Source organism: Pipistrellus kuhlii, unplaced genomic scaffold, assembly GCF_014108245.1.
Source record: "Pipistrellus kuhlii isolate mPipKuh1 unplaced genomic scaffold, mPipKuh1.p scaffold_m20_p_3, whole genome shotgun sequence".
NCBI lineage: Eukaryota > Metazoa > Chordata > Mammalia > Chiroptera > Vespertilionidae > Pipistrellus > Pipistrellus kuhlii.
In genome coordinates, this window is record NW_023425529.1 from 17,025,595 (window position 1) to 17,039,904 (window position 14,310).

General features: G+C 43.3%; 1 protein-coding gene and 1 non-coding gene across 2 annotated transcripts in view; both read right to left on the reverse strand.

Moving 5' to 3' along the window:
- The window catches only part of LOC118729206 (FXYD domain-containing ion transport regulator 4-like), a 29,224-nt gene extending 25,361 nt beyond the window's left edge, over positions 1-3,863 (reverse strand). Inside the window, exon 1 of the mRNA XM_036456556.2 lies at positions 3,812-3,863. The gene's annotated coding sequence lies outside the window, so the exon portion shown is untranslated. The remainder of the gene's footprint in view (positions 1-3,811) is intronic.
- A 6,801-nt stretch (positions 3,864-10,664) lies between these two features.
- Positions 10,665-11,682, reverse strand: LOC118730642. The gene is made up of 2 exons (XR_006742695.1): positions 11,423-11,682; positions 10,665-10,882 (listed from the first exon to the last, which is right to left on the reverse strand). It is a non-coding gene; the product is annotated as an uncharacterized LOC118730642 (transcript).
- Positions 11,683-14,310: the final 2,628 nt, after the last annotated feature.

Consider the following 14,310-nt stretch of genomic DNA (forward strand, 5'->3'; position numbering starts at 1 on the left):
TGTGTCTATCTCTTTCCCTCTCCCTTCTTCTCTAGGGAACTTTAAAAAAAATGAGCCATATTTTAAAATTCAAGTTTTGCCTGCCCAGTGTTGCTCAGTGGTTAAGTATTGAGCCATGAACCAAGAGGACACTAGTTGGATTCCAGATCAGGGCACATGCCCAGGTCTCAGGCTGGATCCCCAGTGGAGGGAGTGCAGGAGGCTGATGTTCAATGATATTTCTCATCAAATTCTCTCTATCCCTCTTCCATCCTCTCTCTTTAAAAACTGATAAACACCATCAAGCATAGGAAGATTGGAGGATAGGTGACAGATTTAAGAAAATATATATTTATTGATTTTTTACAGAGAGAGAGGGATAGAGAATTAAAAACATTGATGAGAGAGAATCATCAATCAGCTGCCTCTTACACACCCCCTACTGGGGATGTGCCCGCAACCAAGGTACATGCCCTTGACCGGAATCGAACCTGGGACCTTTTAGTCCCCAGGCCGACGCTCTATCCAATGAGCCAAACCGGTTTCGGCAGATGACAGATTTTATGTATATTTTGTTTCCCAAAGAAATTCACATCTGCAAATGATGAGTCATGAAAAAGAAAAATAATCTAAGTTTTTTTGGATGGCAACCTTCTCTTATTATACCACTATCATATTTCATTTCCTCCTGTCTGACCCTCTACTTCCCTTCTACCTCTAATTCTGGTATTATTTTTTAAAATATTTCTTTACTGATTTCAGAGAGAAGTGGAGAGGGAGATACAGAATCATTAATGATGAGAATCATTGATGGGTTGCTTCCTGCAAGCCCTGTCCTGGGAGTCAAGCCCACAACATGGGGCATTTGCCCTGACAGGGAATTGAACCATGACCTCCTAGTTCCTAGGTTCAACCTCTACCATGGAGCCAAACTGGCTGAACTCTTTTCTTTCTTTTTTCTGTTTTTAATCCTCACCTTTGGATGTTTTCCCATTAACTTTTAAAGAGTGAAAGAGAGAGGGAAAGACTGAAACATCCATGTGAGAGAAACACATCAATTGGTTGCCTCCTGAACACCCCATGACCAGGGTCCTGGCCAGAGAGAACCCTGAAACCAAGGTACCTGCCCTGGACAGGAATTGAACCTGAACCCTTCAGTCCACAGTCTGGTACTCTATCCATCAGGCAAGCCGAGGAGGCTAAAAAATATTTTAAAATAGGGAGCCCAGCCCCCGCTGACTTATTCATTGCTAGCAAAATCAAGTATAAATAAGACTAACAACAAGGGGGTGAACATGTTACTGGGAGAGGAGACCTAGGTTCTTGTTTCCTTGAGGAAAAGATTCCCATCAAGTGACAAAGTGGAGAAAAGCAGGCAAGAATTTGATCATAGCAAAAGTGTACTCAGGACAATGAAACAAGGACATAAAGAACCAGCAGCAGAGCTTAGGCTGGGCTGCTTTGGCTTTCTGGGAAGTCTAGAGAAGGGGGAAAGGGACCTTGCAGACAGGTCCAGGGGCTTGGCCCAGGATGAGGTACTGCTGCCCATTGCTTCCCTGGCTGCAAGTCTCATGGGATCCCTTGGAGGTTAGGGGTCTGTCCCCAGGCGTGGGGTGAATAGAGTGGGAAGAGGATGGCATGGGCATGGACTCTGGGTGTTTCTGAAGTTTGAAAGGGAGGGTACTTTGTGAGATCATATGGTTGGAAATAGAATATTCACTAGCTTTATGTTGATGCACCAAAATGAGATTCTCTTAACTGGATTTCTATTATCTGCCCCCCTGACTTAGCTATTTACCCTCTGGTTGGGGAGGAGAAGTGCAAACCATTTATCCCTAAGTGTCCTTAGTTTAGGGAAGATGGGATTTACTAGGTGGCTTCAAACTGCTTATAACTTTAGGTATTAAGTTTCCTTATTCCATCTGTCCTGGAATTTCCATAGCTTCTTATCAAACATAATATTCTATGCAGATGATATTATACAACTGCTCACCAGAAAGCTATATAATTTCATTGTCACCTCAATAAATTAAATCAAAGAACAAGAACATTAATATGCTCAGATATGCCTCAAGTTTATCAATGATTCCCTATACACACATTTGCTACTAAAAATTGAAAGTGTCTAAAAAAATGTGTTACAACTCAAATGAGTACAAGAATACAGTATATGCCATGGCATAATTTTTTTAAAGGTGTGTTTTATTTTATATACATAATTATTGATTTCAGAGGCAGGGAGAGGGAGAGAGATAAACACATCAACAATGAGATAGAATCATTGATCAGCTGCTTCCAAATGCTTCCCACTTGAGCACGTGCCCTTGACTGGAATTGAACCCCAGACCCATCAGTCCTCAGGCTGACACTCTTTCCACTTAGGCAAGGCAGCCAAAACCGCTTCATAATCCTTAATAATACCAGAAAGACCTGGATTTGATCGGCAATCACTACAGTCACAATCAATTATTGGCTCACGCTAGAAAAAAAAAGAGAGAAAGAAATGGATTAATGTGTTATGACTAATGAAATGATCAAATGTTCCCTCAAATCTAAAAAGCCTTAGGAATACGGTACACTAAAATGTAAAACACATAACCTTTGTGGTGGTGGGGAGGAGGTAGAATTGAAATGCATGAGTACCAAAGAGTACCAGCCCATGGGCCATTTATAAGGCTAACAAGCTGTTGATTATCAATCAGGGGTTTGTCCATTACCACCCAGTATTGGCATGAGCATCCAGTTTGTGACAGCATATAGACAAGTAAACATACACCAAGAGACATGTAAACTATATTTGGGTGATGATAATGCCTCAATGTAGATTCAGCACCTAAAGCACTGGTACTCTGGTGTGGGATGCTGAGAGTGGAGGAGGCTATGAGAGTGTGTGGGGTCAGAAGGTCCATGGGAATTCTGCATTTTTCTGCTTAATTTTGCTGTGAGCCTAAAGCAGCTCTAAAAAGATAATATTTACATTATGAGCACCTCCACCCTCCCTGGGGAGAACTGCAGGCCCAGATCATATAAACTCACCTTGTTCTTCTTGCGGTTTTGAATAGCCTCATTCCTTCGCCTCAGCCATATTGAAAACAGGCCTTTGAGGTCTCTTTTAAGACTTGCCATGGTCCTCACTCCACGTCTCCTCCTGTAGACCAGGCCATAACTCCTTGTCAGTACATATTCTTCTGTGTCCTGTTGGGGTGAAAGGTTTCCTGGAAGGGAAGGAAATTAGGGTTGAGAGTCCAAGTTACTAAGGTTCTTTGCTAGTGCTTCTGACAGAGCTAGAGTGTCAGCTGAAAGAAAAGGAGTTTCAGACCCATTACCCCCAAGCCACTAGTCTGGTCTCAGGCTCAAACTAGGCCTGCCCTTACACAGGGGAACATAGACAGGGGGAGGTTTCTCAGGCGGAGGAATCCTTCTACCCTCTGTGTTTACTGACTGTGCTAGTGGAGAACTCTGGAGAGCATACATTGAGAACATGCTCTAAAACCCACTATTCTGGCAAACAGTACCTTCAGACCTTGCTTTTTTCTGCTTTTGTTAGTTCTGAACGTAGCTAAATGCATAATTCTGAGTGGAAGATTATGAGACAGAAAGTAGGTACTGGCAGTTATTCCATTGTCATTTGTGCAAATGTTTAATAGAAATGAGGGAATGTAAAGCATTAATAAATGTCAAAGTCTTTCTGCAGTTCAACTTTGTAACTGTAACTCTACTAAAGTTTTCTAACAAAAGACCCACTCCAGCCGAAACCGGTTTGGCTCAATGGATAGAGTGTCAGCTTGGGGACTGAAAGGTCCCGGGTTCGATTCCGGTCAAGGGCATGTACCTTGGTTGCGGGCACATCCCCAGTAGGGGGTGTGCAAGAGGCAGCTGATCGATGACTCTCTCTCATCAATGTTCCTAACTCTCTATCCCTCTCTCTTCCTCTCTGTACAAAATCAATAAAATACATTATAAAAAATAAAAAAAAAAGACCACTCCAGTGAAAAAGCCAAAGAAATCTCACTTAAAATAATCTCTCCTCAGCTTTAAGCAGAGCTAGGAAGCAGAAATGGCTAGTACCCAGATTGTTCATGGTAGTAAATCTCTCTACTCAAACCCAATATTATGGGAAGCCAACCACTTTAACTCATGTCATACAATGAGGCTGTGAGTGGGCTTACAATGGAATTTAAAACTTTCTCAGCAGTGCTCCAGGATACTGCTAAGTAGGTCCCCACCTTCCTGCCTCCTTCCTGGGGCCTATTTTTTCTGGGAGCCTCACCCACTCCCAGGCTCACTCCTCTGGAACAAAATGGTGGCTGAGCAGTGCTGGTGGTGGTGTAGGATCTGGTGCACACTCACCGGCCCCTCTCTTCTGCTACCTGAAAAGCCACCATTTTCCTGTTTATCAACATCCCCTAAAGGGTAAATTTAGCCAGAAAGCCAATCCTGAAAAATGTTGGCAAGATTAAAAAATGCTGCCCGGCTGGCATGGCTCAGTGGTTGAGCATAGACCTATGAAACAGGAGGCTGTGGCTGGATTCCCTATCAGGGCACATGATCCCCAGTGGGCCATGTGCAGGAGGCAGACAATCAATGATTCTCTCAACATGGACCTTTCTATCTCTGTCCCTCTCCTTTCCTCTCTGAAATCCATAATAAAAACACATACATATATAACCTTTAGTTTAAATTGAAGTTAAAGATCCACAGCCAGAGAAGCATTGATCAGACCATCAAGCCTCAGAGGGAAGGTGGGGGTTGGGCGGTGGGGGATAAGGAGGGGAGATCAACCAAGGACTTGTATGCATGCATGTAAGCCTAACCAATGGACACAGACACCAGGGGGGTGAGGGCATAAATATGGGGGGTGGGGGGGAGGCAATGGGGAGATAGACACATATGTAATACTTTAATCAATAAAAAAAAAAAATAAATTGAAGTTAAGTCCCTTATGTTTTCTTCCTTTTCACCAGATCCTACACCATCACAAGGCCTGTGTTACTGAAGAAAGTACTGATTTCAAGACCCTAGGAGCCATTCTAGCAGAATTTTGGTTGCTTTTCCCCAGAAAGTGGGCTGAAAAGATTGAAATGTTCCTAAGCATAGGAAGCAAGCAGAGCTTCCTCTTTTTCCTTTGTCCCCTCTATGCCTCTTCCCCCACTGGAGGGGCCTCCTTAGCTGTATTCTTCTTTTAAAAAAAAATATATATATATTTTATTGATATTTTACAGAGATGAAGGGAGAGAGATAGAGTCGTTGAGAGAGAAACATCGACCAGCTGCCTCTCGCACACCCCCCACCGGGGATGTGCCCGCAACCAACGTACATGCCCCTGACCAGAATCGAACCTGGGAACTTTCAGTCCGCAGACCAATGCTCTATCCACTGAGCCAAACCAGTTTCGGCTGTATTCTTTTTTAAAACACTGAAGGCTCCCCTCTCCCACTAAGGAAGGAGGCCAGGTTCTTCACTGTCCCCCCAAAATACAGCACCTGTCTTACCAGAACCTTCTTCATTGGACTGCTGAGAAGAGGACCCCGTGGAGGGGCGGTTAAGCTCCGCTGGTGAAGCCATTGCTCGCCCAGTTGCAGGCTGGAGTTCCTCCTAGAATCCGGACGCAGAGTTCCAGCAGGAAGTGGTGCTCCAAAACCTCCAGTGGTTACCAAGTGCAGAGGATCGACTTCTGGGGAAAGTGAATTACAAAATGCTGGTGAGCCAATCAAGAAGCACTTTTTGAATGTAAATGACCGATGACTGAAAAGATTAAGGTGGGTGGGAGTATCCTTGTTGTTAGTGGGTTCATAGAAAATTCTTCTTCTAAATGAGGAACCTTTGTAATAATATGAACAATAAAGATTGATAAAAAAAAGAAAAAGAAAAGAAAATTCTTCTGCTTTCCAGAAGATAACCATGCCCTTAGGCTGGAAAATTTATCAGGAGCTTCTATGGGTGTATCCTTAAAATTTAGTGGTGGTGGTGTTTTTTTTTTTTTCCTCCCTAATTCTACTCCCGGAGAGGACTACTGGAGTGTGAACCAGACTTGGTTTTTTCTAGAGCAGAGCAGAAAAGGGCAGTTTCCCCCCATTTTCGGATTAACTCCCATTTAAGTGAACTGAGAAAGTTTCCTTAATGCTTTCCTTGTCTGGCTCATCCTCAATCTTCGATGCTTCTCCAGGGAAGTCTGATAGGGAGCGAAAGTAGAGAAGTGTCATTATCAACAGCTGATTAGTTTGATCTTTTTGGATGTGTGTTTTTGGTCTATAATTGTTTTGTTTTAGAAGCTGCACCTTTAAATGCATTTAACATTTTCAAGCAACTGAAATTAACCTGCTTAATTACTGGCCTTCCCCCCAATAGTTGTATTGAATTCTAGCAAAGAGCACCAACATGAACTGATTTTCTTCTTTTTTTCTTTCTGAAAACAAGTTTTATTGAAATAAGGGTTTAAATACATCACATAACGTTAAAACTGAAGGAAGGGGGGGGAACACCCCAAAAATCAGTTTGTTACTTCACATGGCATTGGGCAGCTGTTGCTAGTTAGTTGCAAGGTCTATAGCCAGCTACGTGACTCACACGTTAGTTTGAAATTTGTTCCCTTGTGCCAGGACCGGTTTGGCTCAGTGAAATTTGTTCCCTTGCCAAAAGTTTAACTGTGATAGAAGGTTGGCCTCAAATACAACAATGAGCTAGGATATGTCTGGTCAAAAAGACCTTGGTGGCAAGCCCGAAGTCCTTATCCCCTCCTTAGAGGGAAGGTGGTAGGCTGCTCCAAGCCCCATCTACCCGGTCAGGTTGTAGATCTTGGACTACCGCCGGCGCCCTCTAGTGGTGCAGATGCTGCAGCTGCCTCACCCCTCCTCCGCCTCACGGAAGACTGTTCAGGCAGTGATATTCCCTGGGGGCAGGGAACTCTGCTGAGGAGCTTCTGGCCAGACTTGGGCTAGGCTGAAACGTCAGGTCGGTTCTTTTTTAATTTTAATTTTATTTTTTGGAAACATTGGGTTACATCTTTCTTAAAAAAAATTATATATATATATATATATATATATATATATATATATATAGTTGATTTTTTACTGAGAGGAAAGGATAGGGATAGAGTACTAGAAACATCGATGAGAGAGAAACATTGACCCCTGATGTGCCCACAACCAATGGAGATGCCTTTGACCAGAATCAAACCTGGGACCTTTCAGTCCGACACTCTTCCACAGAGCCAAACAGACTTTGGGTTTTTTGTTGTTGTTGTTTGTGTGTGTGTTTTTCATCATGTTATTATTGCTTTGTTTCAGGCTGGACACTGCCAGGCCCCTACTGCTTGACCTCTGTTGAAATAAGGGACTTCAAGACTAGACAGCATGGCTCTTTTTAAAAATATATATTTCTTTTATTGATTTCAGAGAGGAAGGGAGAGGGGGAGAGAGAGTGACATCTCAACGGAGAAACGGTAGGAACATCCTTACTACTGTCCCAGGGATCGCTGATGATTACGATAAAAAGAAATGAGTGAAGGCCTTTAAGACGAAATTTGTGGGCAATGGTACTATCAGTGAGCATCCAGAATTGAAATGGAGAAGTACCCGTATTTTTCGGACCATAAGACGCTCCGGACCATAAGACGCACCAGTTTTTAGAGAAGGGAAATGAAGAAAAAAAGATTCTGAAACAAATAGTGTCCTAAAATATTTTATGTGCATTAAAACCCAACATCACAGTCATAAACACATGTAATCAACCCTGTAAAGTAAACAGCAGCATTTAGAACCATTTTAGAGCCGGGCAAGCACACAGAGACCACACAGAGCTGGGCAAGTAAAAAAACTTTTTTTTAAAGTATATATGTAGGCTATATTTGGACCATAAGACGCAGGGACTTTTCCCCCCCACTTCTGGGGGAAAAAAAGTGTGTCTTATGGTCCGAAAAATACAGTAATTCAGCTGCAGGGTGACAGTGCAAGAACATATGCCAGTGCCTTGAAGAGACTGGACTGGCTAAGGACGAGAAGCTCAGTGTTTGTTCATGGGTTCTAAAGCTTTTGGCTCACTGAAGCCTCAGTGAGGATTTCTTTGCAATGAGTAGAATTTCCCTTTTGTCCCTTGTCACAAGCTTAAAAACCTCACCCCTTATATAATGTAACCATGTGGGGTCTGCTTTTCACTTGGACTAGTGTGACTCCTTCGTGCAATAAACTGAAAAGAGCCCTGCTGGCCCTCGCCAGTTTGGCTCAGTGGACAGAGCGACGGCCTGCAGACTGAAGGGGCCCAGGTTCGATTCTGGCCAAGGGCACATGCCAGAGTTTCAGGCATGATCCCCACTGGGGGTTGTGCAGGAGGAAGCCAATCAATGATTCTCTTTCAACATTGCTGGCTTATTCACCCCCAACTGCCCTCCTCTGCCTGCCTGATTGCCCACAACTGTACTCCCCTGCCAGTCACGTTGTGGTGGCCATCTTGTGAGGATGTGAAGGTAGCCATATTGTGACTATGTGATGGTGGCCACAATCCTTTTATTATATAGGATTGCCTTTATGAAACCAAGGTCCTTCTAGGAGAAGCTTACATTTTCTTTCCCTGTACCTTTCAGAGACAAATACCTGGTCTTCTTTTAAAAAGCTTATTTGAGTCATATTTTAAAATGCAGTTTTGCTTGCCCAGTGTGGCTCAGTGGTTAAGTATCCAGCCATGAACCAAGAGGACACTGGTTGGATTCCAGGTCAGGGCACATGCCCAGGTCTCAGGCTGGATCCCCAGTGGAAAGGAGTGCAGGAGGCTGATGTTCAAAGATGTTTCTCATCAAAGCCTCTCTATTCCTTTCCCATCCTCTCTCTTTAAAAACCAATAAAAATCTTCAAGCATATGAAGGTGGGAGGGTAGATGACAGATTTTATGTATATTTTGTTTCCCAAAGAAATTCACATCTGCAGATGATGGGTCATGAAAAAGGAAAATAACATGAGTAAAATACCATTGGACGGCAACCTTCTCTTACTATATCATTATCATATTTTATTCCTCCTGTCAAAACCCCCTACTTTCCTTCTACCTCTAACTCTGATATTATTCTTTTACATTTCCTTATTGATTTCAAAGAGGAGTGGAGAGGGAGATACAGAAACATTAATGATGAGAATCATTGATGGGCTGCTTCCTGCAAACCCTGTCCTGGGAGTCAAGCCCACAACATGGGGCATTTGCCTTGACAGGAATTGATCCTGGTTCCTAGGTCCAACCTCAACCCAAACTGACTTGGTTCCCTATTTTTTTGTTTGTTTTTAATCCTCATCCTAGGATATTTTCCCATTAATTTTTAGAGAGAGGGAAAGACAGAAACATCCGTGTGAGAGAAACATGAAATGCTTGCCTCTTGTACCCCCTGACCAGGGCCTTGGCCAGAGAGGTGCCTGAAGCCAAGGACAGGAATTAAATCAGGGACCTTTCAGTCCAAAGACTGACACTCTATCCACTGAGGCAAACCAGGTAGGGCTAAAAAAAATATTATTTAAAACAATAGGGAGCACAGCCTTTGCCAGTTAGTTTATTGCTAGCAAAATCAAACATAAAACAAGGACTAAGAACAAGGTGGCGAATATGTTACTGGGAGAGAAAACCTAAGTGTTTTTTGTGGGGTTTTTTTAACCTAAGTTCTTGTTTTCTTGAAAGATTTCCATAAAGTAACAAAGTGGAGAAAAGCAGGCAAGAATTTGATCATAGCAAAAGCATACTCAGTACAATGAAACAAGGGCATAAAGAACCAGCAGCAGAGCCTAGGCTGGGCTGCTTTGGCTTTCTGGGAAGTCTAGAGAAGGGGGAAAAGGGACCTTGCAGACAGGTCCAGGGGCTTGGCCCAGGATGAGGTGCTGCTGCCCATTGCTCCCCTGGTGGCGAGTCTCCAGGGGCCCCTTAGAGGTTAGGGGATATGTTCCCAGGGGTGGGTGAATAGAGGGGGAAGAGAATGGCATGTGTAAGGTCTTTGGGGACTTCATATTCAGGGATTTGAAAGGGTGGGTCTTTAGTAGAGCTTATGGGTGGGAATAGACTATTCACTAGCTTTATGCTGAAGCACCAAAATGAGATTTATTCTCTTAACTGGATTTCTATTGTCTGCCTCCCTGATTTAGGTTGATTTAAGCTACCTACCCTCTGGCTGGGGAGAAGTGCAAACCATTTACCCTTTAAGTGTCCTTGGGACTTACTAGATGGCTCCCCAACTATAGGTCTAAGATCCCCCAACCCTCTTGTCCTGGAATTTTTATAGCTTCTTAACTGCACAATATAGTATACCAGTGATGTATCATACAACTGTACACCAGAAAACTATAATTTCATGTCACCCCAATAGATTCAAAAAGCAAGTATACACATGTCTCTGATGAACAGTATTAACTGGTGAGTATAATAGAATCAGGGATATAGGAAGGGAGTGGACCGGCAATTCTGGAGAAAAAGGGAAGTTGGGGATGTGGGAAGAGACTTGAACAAAAATCTATGGATGAGGACAGTGAGGGGAGGGGTAAGGGCAGAGGGTGGGGTAGGAACCTGGTGGAGGGGAGATAAGGCGGAGAAAAAAAGAGGAACAATTGTAATAATCTGAACAAAATGATTTATTTAAAAAAAAAGAATAACTTTACTTTAAAATTATGTTAATAAACATTTTGATTTCTAAAAATCTTTAATAAAAAAGAATACACATGTCTCATATATGCCTCAAGTTTATTAAAGATGCGCTATACACACATTTGCTACTAAAAATGGAAATAACACACCAAAAAATGTGTTACAAATTAAATGAGTGGTACAAGAATATGGTGTATGCCTAAAATGTCTCCATGTCACAATTCTCAGCAATACCAGAAGGAGCACCTCGATGTAATAGGCAATAACTACAGCCACAATGAAACACAGGTTCTTTCTGGAAAAAAAACACACAAAGAGGATTGTGTTATGAGTAATGAAACGAACAAATGCTCCCTCAAATCTAAATAGCCTTTGGAATACGGTACACTAAAAGGCAAAAAACAAAACCTTTGTGGTGGTGGGGAGGAGGATTGAAACAGGTGAGTACCAAAGAATACCAGCCCATGGGCCATTGGTAAGGCTAACAGCTGCTGATTGTCAATCAGGGGTTTGTCCAATATCGCCCAGTATTGGCATGAGCATCCGGTTTGTGACAGCATATAGAGAAGTAAACATACACCAAGAGACATGTAAACTATATTTGGGTGTTGATAATGCCTCAATGTAGATTCATCACCTAAAGAACTGGCACTCTGGTGTGGGATGCTGAGAGTGGAGGAGGCTATGAGAGTGTGTAGGGTCAGAAAATCCATGGGTATTCTGCATTTTCTGCTCAATTTTGCTGTGAGCCTAAAACATTTCTAAAAAGATATTATATTATGAGCATCCCCACCCTCCCTGGGGAGAACTGCAGGCCCAGATCATATAAACTCACCTTGTTCTTCTTGCGGTTTTGAATAGCCTCATTCCTTAGCCTCAGCCATATTGGAAACAGGCCTTTGAGGTCTCTTTTAAGACTTGCCATGGTCCTCACTCCACGTCTCCTCCTGTAGACCAGGCCATAACTCATCCCCACTACATACTCCGATTTTTCTTCTTTTCTGTCCTGCTGTTGGGGTGAATGATTTTGTGGAAGGGAAGAGAACTGAATACTAGGGTTGAGAGACAAGTTACTAAGGTTCTTGGCTAGTGCTTCTGAGACGGCTTGAGAGTCGGCTGAAAGAAAAGAAATTTTAAGATCCATTACCCCCAAGCCACCAGTCTGGTCTCAGGCTCAAACTAGGCCTGCCCTTACACAGGGGAACATGGACAGGGGGAGGTTTCTCAGGTAGAGGAATCGTTCTACCCATTGCGTTACTGACTGTGCTAGTGGAGAACTCTGCACAGTGGAGGGCATACATTGAAAATGTGCTCTAAAACCCACTATTGCCTTAGCCAGTTTGGCTCAGTGGATAGAGTGTCAGCCTGCGGACTGAAGGGTCCCAGGTTCAATTCTGGCCAAGGGCACATGCCTGGGTTGCAGTGGGAGTCGTGCAGGAAGCAGCCGATCCATGATTCTCTCTCATCATTGTTCTTCTCTCCCTCTCCCTTCCTCTCTGAAATCAATAAAAATATATTTTAAAAAAATAAAAAATAAAACCCACTATTCTGGGAAATAGTGCCTTCAAACTTTTCTTTTTCCTGTTTCTGTTAGTCCTGAATGTCATATTTTTTATGAAGTCAAAAGTAGCTAAGTACATAATTCCAAGTGGAAGATTATGGGACAGAAAGTAGGTACTGGCAGTTATTCCATTGTCGTTTGTGTAAATGTTTAATAGAAACGAGGGGGCGTAAAGCATTAATTTTAAAGTCAAAATCTTTCTGCAGTTCAACTTTGTAACTGTAACTCTACTAAAGTTTTCTAACAAAAGACCCACTCCAGTGAAAAAGCCAAAGAAATCTCACTTAAAACAATCTCTCCCCAGCTTTAAGCAGAGCTAGGAAGCTGAAATGGCTAGTACCCAGATTGTTCATGGTATTAAATCTCTCTACTCAAACCCAATATTATGGGAAGCCAACCACTTTAACTCATGTCATACAATGAGGCTGTGAGTGGGCTTACAATGGAATTTAGGACTTTCTCAGAAGCATTGCTCCAGGATACTGCTAAGTAGGTCCCCACCTTCCTGCCTCCTTCCTGGGGCCTATTTTTTTCTGGGAGCCTCACCCACTCCCAGGCTCACTCCTCTGGAACAAAATGGTGGCTGAGCAGTGCTGGTGGTGGTGTAGGATCTGGTGCACACTCACCGGCCCCTCTCTTCTGCTACCTGAAAAGCCACCATTTTCCTGTTTATCAACATCCCCTAAAGGGTAAATTTAGCCAGAAAGCCAATCCTGAAAAATGTTGGCAAGATTAAAAAATGCTGCCCGGCTGGCATGGCTCAGTGGTTGAGCATAGACCTATGAAACAGGAGGCCATGGTTGGATTCCCGGTCAGGGCACATGCCCGGAGTTTCATGGTTGATCCCCAGTGGGCCATGTGCAGGAAGCAGACAATCAAAGAGTCTCTCTCAGCCTGGGTATCTCTCTCTCTCTCTCTCTCTCTCTCTTTCTTCTCTGAAATACATAATAAAAAAACTATATAAACCTGAGTTTAAATTGAAGTTAAGTTTCTTTTTTTTTTTTTAAATCTATTTTATTGATTTTTTACAGAGAGGAAGGGAGAGAGATAGAGAGCTAGAAACGTTGATGAGAGAGAAACATCGACCAGCTGCCTCTTGCACACCCCCTACTGGGACGTGCCCGCAACCAATGTACATGCCCTTGACCGTAATTGAACCTGGGACCTTTCAGTCCGCAGACCGAAGCTCTACCACTGAGCCAAACCGGTTTTGGCTGAAGTTAAGTTTCTTGTCTTTCCTCTTTAGCCCCTGTGCTTTCCCCGCCACTGGAGGGGCCTACTTAGCTGTATTCTTTATATATATATTTAATTTATTTTTTTACAGAGAGGAAGATAGAGGGATAGAGAGTTTGAAACATCAATGAGAAAGAGACATTTATCAGCTGCCTCCTGCACACCCCCAATTGGGGATGTGCCTGCAACCAAGGTACATGCTCTTGACTGGGACCTTGTTTAGTCTGCAGGCCGACACTCTATCCACTGAGCCAAACTGGCTTTAGCTAGCTGTGTTCTTCTTTAAAACACTGAAGGCATCCCCCTAAGGAAGGAGGGCAGGCTGTTCACTTCCCCAACCTTTGTTGCCCAAAAGGGCCGCATGTGTCTTACCTGAATATCCTTCATGGGACATCGGAGAAAGTGTATCCATTGGTGAATCCATTGCGAGTCTAGTCACGGCCTGAAGTTCCTCCTGGAGCCCGTCTGCAAAGAGTTCAAGCTGAAGGTGATGCTCGAAACTCACAAGCAGCTACCAAGTAACCTGGAGAGAACAGGAGTGAAATGCGGGGAAAGAGCTAAGCTAAATAACGCCCGTGAGCCAATCGACAAGCCCCTTCGAATGTAAATGACTGATGACGAAAGAGTTTAAGGTGGGAGTAATCCTGTCCGTGGATTAATAGAAAATCCTGCATCTGCTTTCCAAGGATAATCATGCCCTCTGGCCCTGAGGCTGGGAAATTTATCTGGAGTCTCGATGGGTGTATCCTTAAAACTCTGTGTTGTGGCTTTTTGTTTATTTTGTGTGTGTATTTTATGCCCCCTCCCTCCCCGCCCCCGCCCCCAAAATTCTACTTCGAGAGATGACTACTGGTTTGTGACCCGGACTAGGAATGTTCTAGAGCAGAAAAGGGCAGTTTCCCTCCACTTTCGGGTTAACTTCCAATTAC